At 50.3% G+C, this 15,397-nt stretch overlaps 1 protein-coding gene across 1 annotated transcript in view; it reads right to left on the reverse strand.

Moving 5' to 3' along the window:
- Positions 1–15,397, reverse strand: part of LOC138567737 (low density lipoprotein receptor adapter protein 1-B-like) — a 198,763-nt gene that overhangs the window by 172,030 nt on the left and 11,336 nt on the right. The window lies entirely within an intron of this gene.

Below are 15,397 nucleotides of genomic sequence, written 5' to 3' on the forward strand. Positions count from 1 at the left end.
GGGGCTATAGCCCCCTTAGCCCCCCCCCTAGCAACGCCCCTGGCTCAAGTTGCTCCTGCGCTGTGACTTCCGGGTTCTGCAACATTTGTATTGCCTGAGATAAGTCAGACGTGCCTCCTTGTTGCGATTGGACGTTGGGCACGAAGTGTGCTTTCGGGTCAGCTTCACTCGCAGCAGCGTCAAGTGACTTCTGGATTGCTGCCGAAACTAAGGAGTGGACTAGAAGCTCCTGCTTAATACCTTCACACAGAGACACAAGGACGAAAGGACATAGATTAAAGCAAAGAGCGCTTTCTCTGCGCTCAGAGTTGAGCCATCTCTTACACTTATGGAATTAGCCACAGAACACTCTTGCGGCTCGCGTCCAGGAGTAGCGGCATTAGAGGTGGTAGTAGTATCTGCAGGGGCGTTGCTAGGGGGGGGCTAAGGGGGCTATAGCCCCTGATCTTTTGGTTGTAGCCCCGGATAGAATCTCAGGAGCTACAGCCAAAAGACTAGCTAGCCCCCAGTCCCAAAAGTTCTGACATCAGCTTAGCCCCGGGTCGTTTCCAGACCTAGCAACTCCCCTGAGTATCTGTAAAATAATCGTTTCCTTCCGGATCCAGAAAAATAGGTGAGTGCAGTGCCATAAGGTTTTGCTGATTAAGTACTGGCTCTGCTCCAACCTGTATGTCCATAAGATCTGCCAACTCGTCAGTTAGTACGAGTGCGTTCGAAATCACCTTGTTATTCCTTAAGTAAGTCTGTTTTGAAGTGCCTTGCTGTGCGGGGCCCAGTTGCGCCACATTTCTCCCCTTTCTACTGAGTTTGAGTTTATTTATTTGCAGAGCGCAAAAAAGACCCAGCCCTCAGGCATCTGGGCGCTGTTCATACATGGTAAAGTAATACATACAGGCATTTAAAACATGATATATATATATATATATATATATATATATATATATATACATAAAGGCAATAATAGAGACATATCTAAGGCATACCGAATTTACAGTGTGCAGACCATATTGAGTACTTACAACAATGGGATAAGTCTGTCGGTGCATCATACTGAGGGCCAGTACCATGCAAACACTTATCCCTTTGGGGAGCGGGAGTGGCAACAGCACATTTCTCTCCATTTCGACCACTTGTTCAGCAACGGTAGCGTCTATGTGTAGAGCCTTTGGAGCTCCTTGTGTTCCAATCCGTTAGGTTTATGAGCCGAACGCCCAAAACACTGAACGCACCCAAACACACAGCGACCCACACCGTGCACGCTCCGTTCCGGTGTTAAAATGTTATGATGTCGGCTCCTCCTCGTAGTAATGTCCACTGTAGTCAGACTCCACAATAGTGTTCAGCCAGCAAATCCGTGCTGCACACCTAAACACACAGCTATGCACACCGCGTCTGCCCTGTAGTTTGGCAACATGGCATTTTCAGATTAACATGTACATTCCTTCCAACAGCTTTATAGAATCCAAAGTTCCAATAGCCAGGGACTATCTTCAACCCTGGTCAGCCCTGATCGAAATTATATAATTGTGTGCTCCCAGGGACTGGTGGCAGATTCATATCTAAATATAAGCCATGCCTAGTTTTCACGCAGTGGCCTCTTTTAATATACAATAATACTGGACAAAGGCTTTTGATGTCATGTCTATTGCTAGATTGGTTTCTAGTGACCCTCCTTTCAGGGCTGTCTGTGTATTCACTTTCTGGGACTGAGTTCTACACAAAACAAGCAAATTTGGGAGCAGCCCCAGCAAAAACCCTTGTTCTCTGTGGGAAAGGCTTGTCTCCTTCGAGGAGGACAATCTTCTCCAAGGGGACAGGAAGAGGACCAGTGCTGCAAAGGAAGGTCTCCTCCAGCAAGAGGGAAATCACGCCCGGGTGGTCCTTACTAGAGACTCTTTGATGCAGCACAGACAGGAGAGAGGGCAGAGAGCAGAGTTAGATTCGTCTGGGGAGTACTAACAGTCCAGCAAAGGGTCCCACCATCTTTGACTCTCCCAGGACTCCCACAATTCCTGTGCCCCCTCCGCACTCTGGCACTGGCATCACTAGGATAAGATCAAGATCAGAGCAGTCAGGATTCGAGTCTAAAAGGAGGCTTGAAATGGTCCGATCTGCTGTGACAGATGGATTATATAAAGGGGTGAGGTCACCCTATTAATTGAATCATCTTTGAACTTCAGAAGAAGAAGGATTTCGCCTGGACCTCCATCTGGCATTGTCTACCCAAAGTCCTTTTCCATAGAGGTGAATTTAAGGACTCCAAGTATGGAGAGAGGTCCTTCCCTCGGCCATCCCAAAGGAACATTTGTGGTGAACAGCTGTGTGCGCAAGGTCTACCTAGATCCCAGAACCCTTCGCCCTGCACACTGGAGGCGATAGCCCCAGCATGTGCTCTGTGCAATCGCTCCTGGCAGGGAAATGCGACAATGACTCACCTTGCCCACGGAGACCCAGGACTGGGCCCACAGCAACCAGACATCAAGAAACATCTCAGCGCAGTATTTTACAGCTTTGATCTGCTTTTGAATAGACTAAACTGCAACCATGATTTTCTATACATGTAACTGCTACCTTTAAGAAATGCACCCAGATGCCCTTGGGCTTGGAGCGCTATACAAATAAATAAATAAATAAACAAACTTTTTTTAATTTGCATCCGTCATTAGAACGGATGTGTGCGTAGAACGGATGTGTGCGTGGAGCGGACAAGCGCGTGGAGTGGACGAGCGCGTGGAGCAGACGAGTGCGTGGAACCAACGAGTGCGTGGAGTGGATGAGTGCGTAGAGCAGATGAGTGCGTAGAGCGGATGAGTGCGTAGAGCGGATGAGTGCGCAAAATGAATGAGGGCATAGAGTGGACGAGAGTGTGGAACAGATAAGAGCGTGGTGCAGATGTAGGATGTGGTGCGAAGGTACGTTGTGTGAGTGGTTAATAGAGTGGAGCGGATGTATGCTGTCGAACAGATTTAGTGTGCTGAAAGGATGTAGGGCGTGATGGTCTCGAACAGACGTAGGGTGTTGAGCGGATGTAGTGTGCGGTGGTGTTCAGGCATTGTGGGTGTTGAGCGGATGTAGAGTATGGTGTGGGTGCAGAGCGGATGTAGAGTGCAGAGCGGGTGTAGAGTGCGGAGCGGGGAGCGGATGCTGAGTGCGGAGCAGGTCGAGAGCGCGGAGTGGGTGTCGAGCGTGCATTAAACAGGTGATGTATGTGGATGAACGGGTGAAGTGGTTGGAAGTAGTGAATATAATAAAGGAAGGAAACGGGTAGTGGGTGGCAGGAACGGAAGATGGATCTGGAAGAACGGGCGATGTATATAGATGAGACGGGTAAAGTATGAGGAAGGAACGGGTGAAGTATGTGGACAAAATGGGTCAATTGTATTGAATAGAACGATTGAAGCATGTGGATGGAATGGGTGAAGTTGATCGATTAAATGAAAAATGTAATTAGAACGAAGGAAGTATGGAAGTATGGGGTTGGAACAAGTGCAGTATGGGAGTGGAACAAATAAACTGGGTGGAAGCGATGAACCGGGTGAAACGGATGACCCAGGAGAAACGAGAACGAATGGAGTACATGGAACTATCGGAGTGGGCCCGATCTCAAACACTTAATGTAAACCACCATATCACATCTCCATGCTTACTCTCTTCTTTACACCACCACTCAACTAGAACACAGTGATACTATGACACCATTCGGTATAGCTGTTCTCATACCATCATCTGCCTCATACTCCCCATCACTCTAACTAAACACTGCTGGTTACACACTCTCCAGACTAGGCGTTCTCTTCAGGCCTAACGCCGCCAGAATCGGTCTGGATAAAAACCTGCCAGAACGAACACATACTCCTGATCTCTCAACCACCACACCTACCGCTAAGAAGCAGCTATCACACGAATGCCACACCAGCTGCACACATATCCGGTGCTCACACGCACCTTTTACTCTCTCTACTCTCTCTACTGACTTGAACTTCGGTTACCGAGAGTATTCAACCTACCAGGGCCTTGAGACCATACCAATGGTACATAAGGCGCTATATAAATGCAAAGTAACATAACATAACATAACATTAGGTGCAGATAAGTATCGATTACAAAAAGCTATCTGTTCTGGAGTTCAAATATATTTTTACTTGCCTAACAAAAACCTCCATTTGGAATGAGAATCGCGTTTTTACTATCTAAAAATCATTTCACTCCCATCTTCAAAGAATAGCTAGTAAAATAATTTGACACTTGAAATGGTTAGGATGGGTCAGAGAGTGGCACTCAAGTTGCAGCTTTTGTGGACGAGCTGGAGGGTTCCAGTTCTCCCACAGCCACCCTTACTCATCTCTCATTTTTGCATATCACTTCTTAGAGTGGTCCACAGCGCACAGCACACATATATCGTATCCACAAACACCCTCATCTCTTTAGCAAAATCATTTCCCATCCTAATCTTCTGCGGCTCTCTGGCCATTTGGGTCCACCCTCCAGAGGCCTGGGCTTTCTGCATCCTTGCACTCCCCCGAGCGCTCTCCCCGAGCGCTCTTGGTGGTGATGCTGCGCAGTTTAAACTGAATTCACTAACGCATAGGAAGCCAGTGGAGGTGAATGGAATGTGGTGATGTGGTTAGACATGTGAGTGCCCATCACCACCCAGGCTGCCGAAAGGAGGACGGCTTTAAGCAGTGCTTGGGAAGGAAAGAACACTCAAAACAGCGTTTCAATCACCCAGTCTGGAAATGTCCCCCATCTGGAGGGTGGATCTACAACCACATACAGAGAGGAGAGGTTTCGTTCCCTTAATCATGGGTCTGCAACCTGCGGCTGTACAGAAAGTTTGGACTACAGCTTCCATGATCCATCACATTTGACTATGCTGGCTAGGGCTGATGGGAGTTGTAGTCCAAAACATCTGGACATCCAATGGTTGCAGACACCTACACTTAATGATGATAATTGGAAGGAGGCAGGATTTAATTCATTTGGAGCTCTAGTGGCTAGAGTGTAAAATACAATACATTTTGAAGCCAAAGGAATGAACCAATGGTCTGAGAGCTGGGCGATGCCCAACAAAGATACTGATGAGAGTTAGGATTTAACAGGTGTGCTGCAAATGGAGGTCAAACTGAGAAAACCTTGGTTTACGTAGGGTTCAATTTAAGCAGCCTCGAACCTTGGACACACCGAGGTGGCCCCTCACGTGCGGATGCCACTCAATAATGACACATTTACATAGTGTTGGGTGTAAATGGTATTATGAGGGCCAGGGGCAGCCTCCCCTGAACAGCGGCAACTCAAAATGTATAAGCTACGAAGCCTTGGCCACAGGACAGACCCATGGGGCACCGCCACATCATAAAAGAAAGGTGCCCCGCCCAGAGAACCCTCTAAGCCTGAGTTCCATCCCAGCCACCAGCACCTTCATCAAAGGCTGTCATCTGTTTTACTGATATGTTCAAGCCCCAGGATTCCCCCATTGCTCCCAGAATTCTGTACCCGTCGCCCACTGCCCCAATGACTACTTACCTGCCCTGCTATGCTCTGCTGCTATTCTCCCCATGTGGCACACGCAACACTCAACAGAAATAGCAAAGGGACTTAGCTTGAGCACATGTTACTATTTCCCGCGGCCATCTTAGTTTGTAATGTATTGCCTTCAGGAAATCAACACACGTGGTATGCTGAAAGCCGATTTCCCTTAAACAAATGGTCATTACCTCCACGTCCACTCTTCCTCGTCACAGTACTTACTTCATGAGGCACCCGCCTCCGACACAGGACCTTCTTCTATTTCTTTAAATCCCTATAACTCCTCCCCCACATCCATGTCACTCAGTTTAAATTTTTCCTGCCTCCGGCAGGTTGGACTTTTTCTTCACGGTGCGGGGCACTGGGGAGCACCGATTGCTGGCCCCCTGGGGGGGGCTGTGTGGCGGGGCCCTCGGCTCCCTCAGGTGCGGCACTGCTCCTGGGCCCCCTGCGGGGCTTGGGGTCACAGTTGAGCTGGATTGCCTCGCTCGGTTCTTTGCTGGGCTCCGGACCGCAGCGTGAGCATTGTGTCCCGGGTCCTGCACGGCCCGGGGGAAGGTAAGGAGAGGGGAGGACTGGGCTTGATGTTTTTCCCCTCTCCTCCTGTTTTGGCCATCTTGATTCGACTTGGCAGTATGGGCTAGCCTTCCCTTTTGTTGTGAGGCCTCTCTGCTTCTTGTCGTGGGGTGACAGTGGCAGAGAGTCTTTGGGAGTGCGGGGGCTCTGTTCTGTCGCAGGCATGTCACATACCACCCGCTCCTCAGACACACACAGCACAGGATGCACCGGATGTTAGCTGCATTATCTGGGGGAAGGTAAGGAGAGGGGAGGACTGTGCTTGATATTTTTCCCCTCTCCTGCTGGTGTGGCCATCTTGACTCCTTCAACATGCCGTTTTCCTCGTGCTTTGTGTGCACATCTTTATTGGAAATGATGGCAAGCACTTAGCAGTATGGGCTAAGCCTTCCCTTTTGTTGTGAGGCCTCTCTGCTTCTTGTCGTGGGGTGACTGTGACAGAGTATTTGAAAGTGTGGGGGCTCTGTTCTGTCGCAGGCATGCCACATACCACCCGCTCCTCAGAGACACACGGCCCAGGATGCACCGGATGTCAGCTGCATTCTCTGGGGGAAGGTAAGGAGAGGGGAGGACTGTGCTTGATGTTTTCCCCTCTCTTGCTGGTATGGCCATCTTGACTCCTTTGAAAGGCCGTTACCTCGTGCTCTGTGTACACATCTTGATTGGAAATGATGGCAAGCACTTGGCAGTATGGGCTAGCCTTCCTTTTTTGCTGTGAGGACTCTCTGCTTCTTGTCGTGGGGTGACTGTGACAGAGTATTTGAAAGTGCGGGGCTCTGTTCTGTCACAGACATGTCACATACCACCAGCTCCTCAGACACACACAGCCCAGTATGCACCGGATTTGGCTGCATTCCTTGCGTGCTGCCTGTGAATACGGCGCAGATTTTGGACACATCTGCAAGCGGCCGGAAGGGTACCGGCCTGGCATAGTCTACACTTTGGGTTCGAGTCTCAGCGGTGCTGACTCGGTCCTTCATCCTTCCTAGACCGATGCATTGGAACGATTTAGAGCATGGGGCTACCAGCTACTGGATACAGGGCTCAAGCCACCTCTCAGTCATGTGGTGTGTTAGTGGTGTGTTTGGGTCTGTGCTAGCTATGGACGCAGACTCCTTGTCCTGTCCTCTTCCTCTAAACTGCGCAAGGGAAAGTCAAAGGAGTTGATTTGCTTTTCCCTTGTCCGGCATGGGATTATGGAAAATGATCATGGAAGTAACGGCCATGCAGGGGGTTCCCAGTGTCTCTTCTTTTAGGCCCTAGGTCCTCCGGTGCTGACGTGTTGCTTTCACGCCTCCTCTCAGACTTGTGGGAAGTGATAGGGCACATGGTGGCACATGTCTGTGCTTAGAGGGGTTCTCAGAGCCCCTGGTGCCGGTGGAGGGGGATGTCACTTCAGTGGGTTTTCCAGTATAGGCATACCTCAGGTAGGGGGTTGCCTTTGATGTCGGCTATCCGGGATGGATTGCTTTGCCCCGCTTTGTGACAGTACTCTGCCCTTTTGACACCAGCCTGGTGGCTCCTCTGTCGGCTGAGGGGGCCATAGTCTGCTGGACTTCTGGGCTGTCCAGTATCTTCCTTTTGATAGGTCAAATCTTTTTGTGGGCTGACAAGCATGCTGTTATATTGTGGCGCAGGCCTGTTTCAACGTCCTGTGATTTCCCTCTGGTGCAAGTGCAGTGACTGGCGGTTTTCCCTGGCTCCTCGTCTCTATCTTCTCGGAGGTGTATGGGACCGGTGGGGTTCGGCTTCCTGGGTAATGGGATCCTTCTGGAGGGGGTATCAGTTGCCGTTCCTGTCTCCTCCTGTCCAGGTTTGCATGGTTAGGACTTTGGTACCCAGCTCACGGTCCAAGTAGTTGGCCATGGGATCCGTTCTCTCCGAACGGTTGTTGTGGGTTACCGTCTTGCCCGTTCCTCTCCCTGTTCAGGGTCAAGTTTTCTACTTGCGGGTGTTCCTGGTCCCAATGCCTTCTAGGATGTGTCACCTGCTTATGGGTCTCAAGACCCTGCACTGCTTGTCCGGACGTCTGGGGAGAGCGTACTCTGGATGTTGTGCAGGGGGGGCGCTTGCTGGCTGTTCTGGGCTGGGTTCTCAGAAGGCAGTATGTCTCGACTCACCTGTTGCTGAAGTTACGGGGCACGTGGCGTCTTGCATGTTTTCCAGTTCCTTGAGCCTGTCTTCGGTTACGTCTCCTGGTGTCTTATACTCTCTCCCACTGGCTCCCGACATCTCGGCTTTCGTAGTTTTGTTTTCAGTGTCCCCAGCGCTGCGAGTGTCCCTGCTATGGTGGCGGGGGGTTTCAGGTCTACAGGCTGAGGTGTGCTTGGTCCTTCCTCCTGTGACCTCTCCTACTACCAACACCAGCAGAAAGGGTATACATTGGGGGTCCTCTCAGCTCAAGGGTTGTGAGATCTGGGGAGAGCCGGTGATCATCCAATTGGCAAGAGTTGTGCCATTGTGCAAGCTCTGCTGTACTTTGAGGAGTTGCTGGACGGTCGGCGGTTTTTGGTCCGATCGGACAATACGACGGCCTTGGCATATGTGAACTGCAAAAGGGGTTCCGGCTGTTCCTTGAATGCTCTGGCAGCGCTGATAGGCACCTGGGAGGAATCTCATCTGGTGTATCTGCTGGCCTCACGGATCAGAAGGGTGGACAATGTTCAAGCGGATCTTCTCAGACGCCGGTTTTCACTCCTCTGCAGAACTGGTCCTGTTGGACCAGGTCTTTGCGGTGACCTGTGTCAGATTAGGGTCCTTGGTTCTAGACCTGTTTGCATCCCCGGCCTCAGCAGAAGTTCCCCTCTTCTGCTCTCGGTTTCAGGTTGAGGGGATTGGGGGATGGACGCCCTCTCTGTACAGTGGCCTTGGGGTTTTCCTTTATGCCTTTCCGCCTATTCCCCTTCTGCCCCGGGTGGTTTGGCGCATCTGAGTGTCCAGGGTGACTGTGTTGTTGTTAGCTCTGTTCTGGTGCCGCCGGAGTTGGCTCCCCTCTCTGTTGGAGCTTCGTTCCTAGGAACCTTGGCTGGTTCCGAGGTGGCCGTGTGCCCTTCAAGGGGATCTGCGGTTAGAATTCCAACTGATGCAATGGGCGGTGTGGCTATTGCTCAGTCTAGGTTGATATCTCAGGGGTTCTCAGATCCTGTTGTTGAGTCCAAATGGATGCTCTTAGACCCTCCACTCTGAAGGTGTTAGGCAGACATTGGGGCCATTTCCGAGACTGGTATGGGCAGTCTGGGATCCCTCCCCTGCGTTCTGGCCTCTGCTATCCTTCGGTTCCTCCAGGAGGGGTTTTGACAGGGGCCTGGCAGTTTTTCCAGGCTTCGCTCTCAGCGGGCCTCCATGAAATTCCTTTTGGGGGACTCTGACGGTCACTTGGATGGGGAGGTGTTGGTGGGGAAGTTGATCCAGGGTTTTTCTTCTTCCCTTCCTTGTGCTGATAAAGGGCTTTCCTTTTGGGATCTCCCTCTTGTATTACGGTTCCTTCATGGGCCTCCTTTTGAGCCCATTTCCGAGATTGATATCAAACATCTTACACTGAAATCTGCTTTTCTTATTGCCCTCACTTCTGCCTGTAGGCTTGGGGAGATTGGGGCTCTCTCATGTCACGCTCCTTTCCTGAGGGTGCTGCCAGACTCGGTGGTGCCGGGGTGTGGTCCGAAGTTTCTCCCTTCAGTTGTCTCTCGGGTTTCACACCTCTCAGGGTCTGGTTCTCCCTGACTTCTTTCATGATCCAAGAACGCCTGAGGAGGTGGCTCAGCTTAACATTGATGTCCGGCGGGACGCGTTGGAGTATTTGGCTTGGTTTGCCTTTTCCACCAATCTGATAGTCTTCTGATTGCTTGTGGTCTGGCTGGGGCTGGGCATAACGCATCTGTGGTTTCCATTTTCCGGTGGTTCCGGGTTGTGATCTCTAGGGCCTATGTGGCTTCTGGCCTGCCTGTGCCTGCGCACAATCAGGGGCGGTCTACCAGGGGTTTCGCGGCTTCCTGGCCCGATGTAAGGAGGGTTTTTCTCTGCAAGAGATTTGTATGGCTGCCGCCTTGGCTAGTCTAGGCATTTTCATCAACCGCTATGGGTTGAGTTTCTCCCACTCGGGGGTTGGTTCCTTCATGGTTGGAGTTTTTGTCTGTGGGGATGTGATTTAAGAGTTATTGTGGGTGTGTTTTGCTGCACTGTTTTTGGCTCTGTCTCATTGGGACCTTTTCCCCGTTGATGCTTTGGTATACCTCATGAAGTAAGTACTGGGACGAGGAAGAGTGGACGTGGAGGTAATGCTCTGATTACTTACTGGTAATCTTCATTACTCCTAGTCCTACTCTTCCTCGTCACAGTACTGACGACCCTCCTCACCCTCCCTGCGGGGAAGGTCCCATGCTCCGGCTTGGTAATATGAAACTGAGTGACATGGATGTGGGGGAGGAGTTATAGGGATTTAAAGAAATAGAAGAAGGTCCTGTGTCGGAGGCAGGTGCCTCATGAAGTAAGTACTGTGACGAGGAAGAGTAGGACTAGGAGTAATGAAGATTACCAGTAAGTAATCAGAGCATTAGCAGCCAGGTTTCTACCCGGGATGCCAGGCGCGTTAATAGATGTAGGGTCGGCTTACCATATTGGTTATGACCATAAGGGCCTGGCATAAGTAAACAGCATACCAGAGGTATTACCACTCCACCCCATGTAGAGTTTCAGTCCGGAGACTCATTTCTGTGCCTGCTTTTGGGTAGTTAATTACTGCCACACAAAAGCCTGACCATATACAATAAATACAGCATGCAGTAACTACTCATCCCCATGGAAACCTATGGGGATGCAAAATGGGGAATAACTCGAGGGTCTGCATGACTTGGTATCGTGTGGACCCTTCCGGCAACTGGATTACTATTGCATGTGGTAACAGTACTTGAGTTTGGCTGCATTAACAGAGGTAATTAAGTTTGGCGGTATTACCATAGGTGATACTGCGCTTTTATGTGATTTCATCGAGGAGATCTGGTCGAAGCCAAATCCATCAAATTTTTTTTTCCTTTTAAGCAGTTTGGCCGCAGATATATGCGGGCGAGACCCCCCCCCCGCACCACCTAATTTATTACACTTACCAAACCCCCTACCCACACCCCAAATATATTTGCAGCCAAACTTGGCTGAAAAAAATTAAACTAATTTGTCTTCGACCAAATCTCCTGCGTTGAAACCTCCCTATCCTGGATACTCATTACCAGGGCCTACGCATGCCATTTGAAGAAATAGGCCTTCTCTGTTGGAAGTCGAAGTCCTGGACGTTAGGAGTCGACAAGTCCAGTTAATGTAGTAAAGTGCTTTCAGTGCACGCAGAGACACTGCTCAAGCCCCGCAAGCCCAGAGGGGGACTAGCCTACTGGTGGACCTCCGTACTATGGGCCTCTTCTGTGTGGGTACCCCGCCGGGTTCCATTTGTTACATAATCCCTCCTTCAATGGTTCCCTGATTCTGCACATTGCTTTGAAGTCAAGAATGTGTTAAAAAGGTTCCATGTAGTAATGTCCCCACAAAAATGTCACCTGACAGAAAAGTAGCTTTTTTTTCAGGAGACATTATTACATTGAACATGCGGGGGACACCCGTGCAACCCCTGTTTTTTTTTTTTTTTAAATGGGAGCAGGGGACCTCCCTGCAACCCGTCCCCATACGGTCCCGACATTACCGTAGCCCCGGATCTTTTCCAGACCTAGCAACACAGCTGCTGCTGAGCCTTGAGAAATCCATTCCAATTGTTTGAATCTAGACAGTCCTTGATTGCTGCAAAGCCCTGTCACAACCAGTGGCTTTTATGACTTCCTGAGTGGCTGCGCAGGGGGCGAAAGTGATTCGCTTTCACCATTTTGATGTGGCTCTCAGGGTGGGCTGAGGTCCGGCCTGGGTACTGGGAGAGAAAACCTGTTGGACTTCTAGATCTAGGCCGGTATTCAAGGGTCAAGTCAAACTCCTGCAGTGGCAAAGTTCACTTTTCAATGCGTGTTGGTGGGCGAGGGGATTTGACCTTGAAGACTCGAATTAGCACATCATGTTCCATCAGTATTTTAAATGGTCGCCCATGGAGGTACAGATTTAAATGCTTTTCCATGTTCGCATATGTCATTGGGCAACGTCTGTTGGATGAGAACAGCACCAAGCCAATGAGGGCCGGCGTCCATGACCAATTTGGTAGTTAGGGCGGGGGCTTTGTGTCCTTGGCCAGTGCTTTCTCTGAGTTATCAAATGTTGCAGGTTGGAGATCTCCCCTTTCCCACGGTTCTCTTGTGTTGGAGAGGCCTCTCAAGGGTTCTCTTATGCTGGCGAGGTGGGGGATTAATCTGCTGCAGTAATTGGTGATGCCCACGACACTCCTTCCTTCTGGAATACGAAGCTGAAGAATTACAGCTTTTCTCTGTTAAATTCGCACTCGCTCCTGTTTGGTGAAAGACCATGATTATTTCACCTGGGATCCCGGTGATGACACGCTGATGGTGTTTTAGAACACGTCTGCACTGATGATACGCCTAAGCTCAGGCACTTGTAGCGGTGCAGGCCGACAAGGCATAATATGATAGTAAAATGTCTTGAGTCCTTATGCAGTGGGATTCCGTTGTCAGGTCGAGTTTGAAGACGTACTTAGCGCCTTGGATGTCTGCAAGGAGTGTTAGAACGGGCTGTTGATCCCTTTTGATGGCACTGTGGGGAGAAACACATATCTACACAAATGTGTACTTAGTCCAGTTGTTTTGGCTTCCTGGCCATGACTATGGAGGATACCCATGGAGTAGGGCAGCTCACCCTTTTGATGGTCCGGCATCCTCCATCTTTTTAAGCTCTTCTTCCACTTGAGCACAGAGATGGAAGGGCACTCTCATGTGCTTCAGAGTGGCAGGTTGGGCAGTGTTATTGATAGGAAAGTGTACTTCGTAGGAGCAAAGACAGCCGATCCCATGAAGTGAAGAAAGCCGATCCCATGAAGTTTCACGCTCATATGCCAGCTCACACTGCTCCTCGCATTCACAGATGCACCCGTGTCTATTAGGGCAGGCATGATTCGGCACCTGGGCTGGTGTCTTCTGCTGGCACTCTGGCACTCTGTCGGAGGGACGCAATAAGGGAGACAGCATGGTCATCGTCTGAGTCGTCAGGATCATATTCCTGCAGGGTATCAATTTGGCACACTCCTTGTCTCAACGTCGGCAGTCTGGATGGCAGGGCATGTGTGCCAGCCTGGAAGACATTTGCAAAGTGGTTCAGTCTCCCACATTTTGCCCACTCTGTCCCTCTTGTGGGACAATGGACTACGTGTGGCAGCCTACCCCTGCAGTAGTCACTGTCTTGCGAGGGGTGAGTGGGCTCGTTCAGGCTGTTCATGGCCTGTACGTCGCTTCTCTCTGCGGATTTCTAGATTAGGCCTTTCACTATCGCTTGAACTTGTGAGACTTCCACGTGCTTAAAGGTGGCCTCCATCTTGCCCTCTCTGCTTTCCATTAGCTCATGGGGCAACCAAGTTCCAGAAAACGCTGAAGTGGTAGGCCGGATTCCCGAAGGATTTGACCCTGTCAATTTTTTGAGTAACACCCCTGGATGAGCTGTGCTCCGACCTCATGCATTTTGTCAATGAGGGTGCAGGTTGACCCAAGTTGCCAGAGGTGTGCTTGGTTTGCGTCAATTGGCTCTTGCGCAGCTTCGCAGGCTTGACACAGCTGGAAGTCTGCGTTGGCCTTTGGGTTGATGTAATCGGCCAAAGCTGCCTTCGCAGCTGTCTAAGAGCTGTTAACTGAGGCCAGCATCTTGAATATTTTGTTTAAGCCTAGGCCAGCATTGAAGAGCATGGTAGACTTTATTGCTTTTTCGTCGTTTGATTTTTGCTGTGGCAAAGTATAATTCAAGACCCTTCACCCAGGTTGCCCACTTGGTCCCTAGGGCTGAGGGTGCGTCAAGTATCCACGATTCAGGGCTTGGTGTGGCCTGGGCCAATCCAGGGTGGCTGGCGGCTTTGAGTGTGAGCGGGAGTACGAGGGGCATGCCCACATCATTGGACTAATCCCCATCCCTCCTTCATCGCCAGTTGTTGTGTCCTCACCTGGGGGAAGCAGTTGCCCAAGGATGCTTTGTGACAGCTGCTAGAGCGGAAGCCAGGCAGAGTGCTGGGATGGGAACCAGACAGGTTCAGTATGTGTAGGATGTGAGGATGAAGAGGGTACCATCAGCCCAGGCTTCATGGTGAGTTGCTGGGCCTGCTGGTAGAGGCCGCAACGATGGAGCAACACAACCAGGCTCACGCGTAGTGCTCATTGGGTCGCGCCGCTGAGCTAGTGCGCTCAGGCCATGCGCATGTATTGATGCAATGATTGTTCCGCGTCACGGCATGATTGCGTGCTGGTGAGTGGGTAGACGCACAGCGACGCCACAGTACCGACGGATAGTGGGCCCTGGACACCGTGCTATGCAGTGACGGCAGACAGGACTGTTATTTTCATCTATACATGCCCGCTACCGTTACATTCATCCGGAGAAATACTTCTCCAGGCCACCCTGCTTCGGGGACATGTTGTGGTGTCATGGAGCTACCTCTGTTAAAATAACAATAATGTAAAACAACAGAGCCTTATTTTCAACTATATCTTTTCTTTTACCTTGCAGAGGGAGGCCTGTGTCACCCCAAATTCCAGAGGTGTTGAAATTCTGAGAGCATTAAAGTAGGCCCGCAGCTCGTTCCAGGAAACAAATGGTCTGCTACTTTTGAATACAGTCAAAGCTATTTTCGCCCCACTAGGAAGCAGTGCTCCTTTAGCGGGTCAGACATCAGTGCATATACGTTATATATGCACTGATGTCTGACAAAGACACTTTCTGGCTCGCAAAGGGGTTCCTTTGACTAGCAGTCAATTGGCAATTCGCTTAGTTTGCTGAGTCTCTTCTTTATCTTCCCATGCGTCTGCCAACTCTTTTTCTCTGTTTCCCCAAGCAACTGGCCTCGATGCCTCCGGGTTGTTTGTGCGCTTTATACATGAAATAAATGAAATAAATACATACATTTATTCTGCCCTATGCAGGCACACCAAGGGATTAGATGAGCACACTATTGTTGTATAAAAGTGCACCTTAAAATGCCACAGCAACACCAAAAAAGACTTTTCCAAAGTGTGCTGCAGCCAAAAATCGAAGACTTAGCTGGAACCTCACGTAATGAAATGGTACAGCTGTGCCTGTGAGAGGGGCACACATCAGGCTGAGGAGGGAAACAGCGCGAGCCTTCTAGAACACAGGCAGGGCTTGTGGGAAGTCTACTCCTGAG

Source organism: Ambystoma mexicanum, chromosome 1p, assembly GCF_040938575.1.
Source record: "Ambystoma mexicanum isolate Mex_15411 chromosome 1p, UKY_AmexF1_1, whole genome shotgun sequence".
NCBI classification, from domain to species: Eukaryota; Metazoa; Chordata; class Amphibia; order Caudata; family Ambystomatidae; genus Ambystoma; species Ambystoma mexicanum.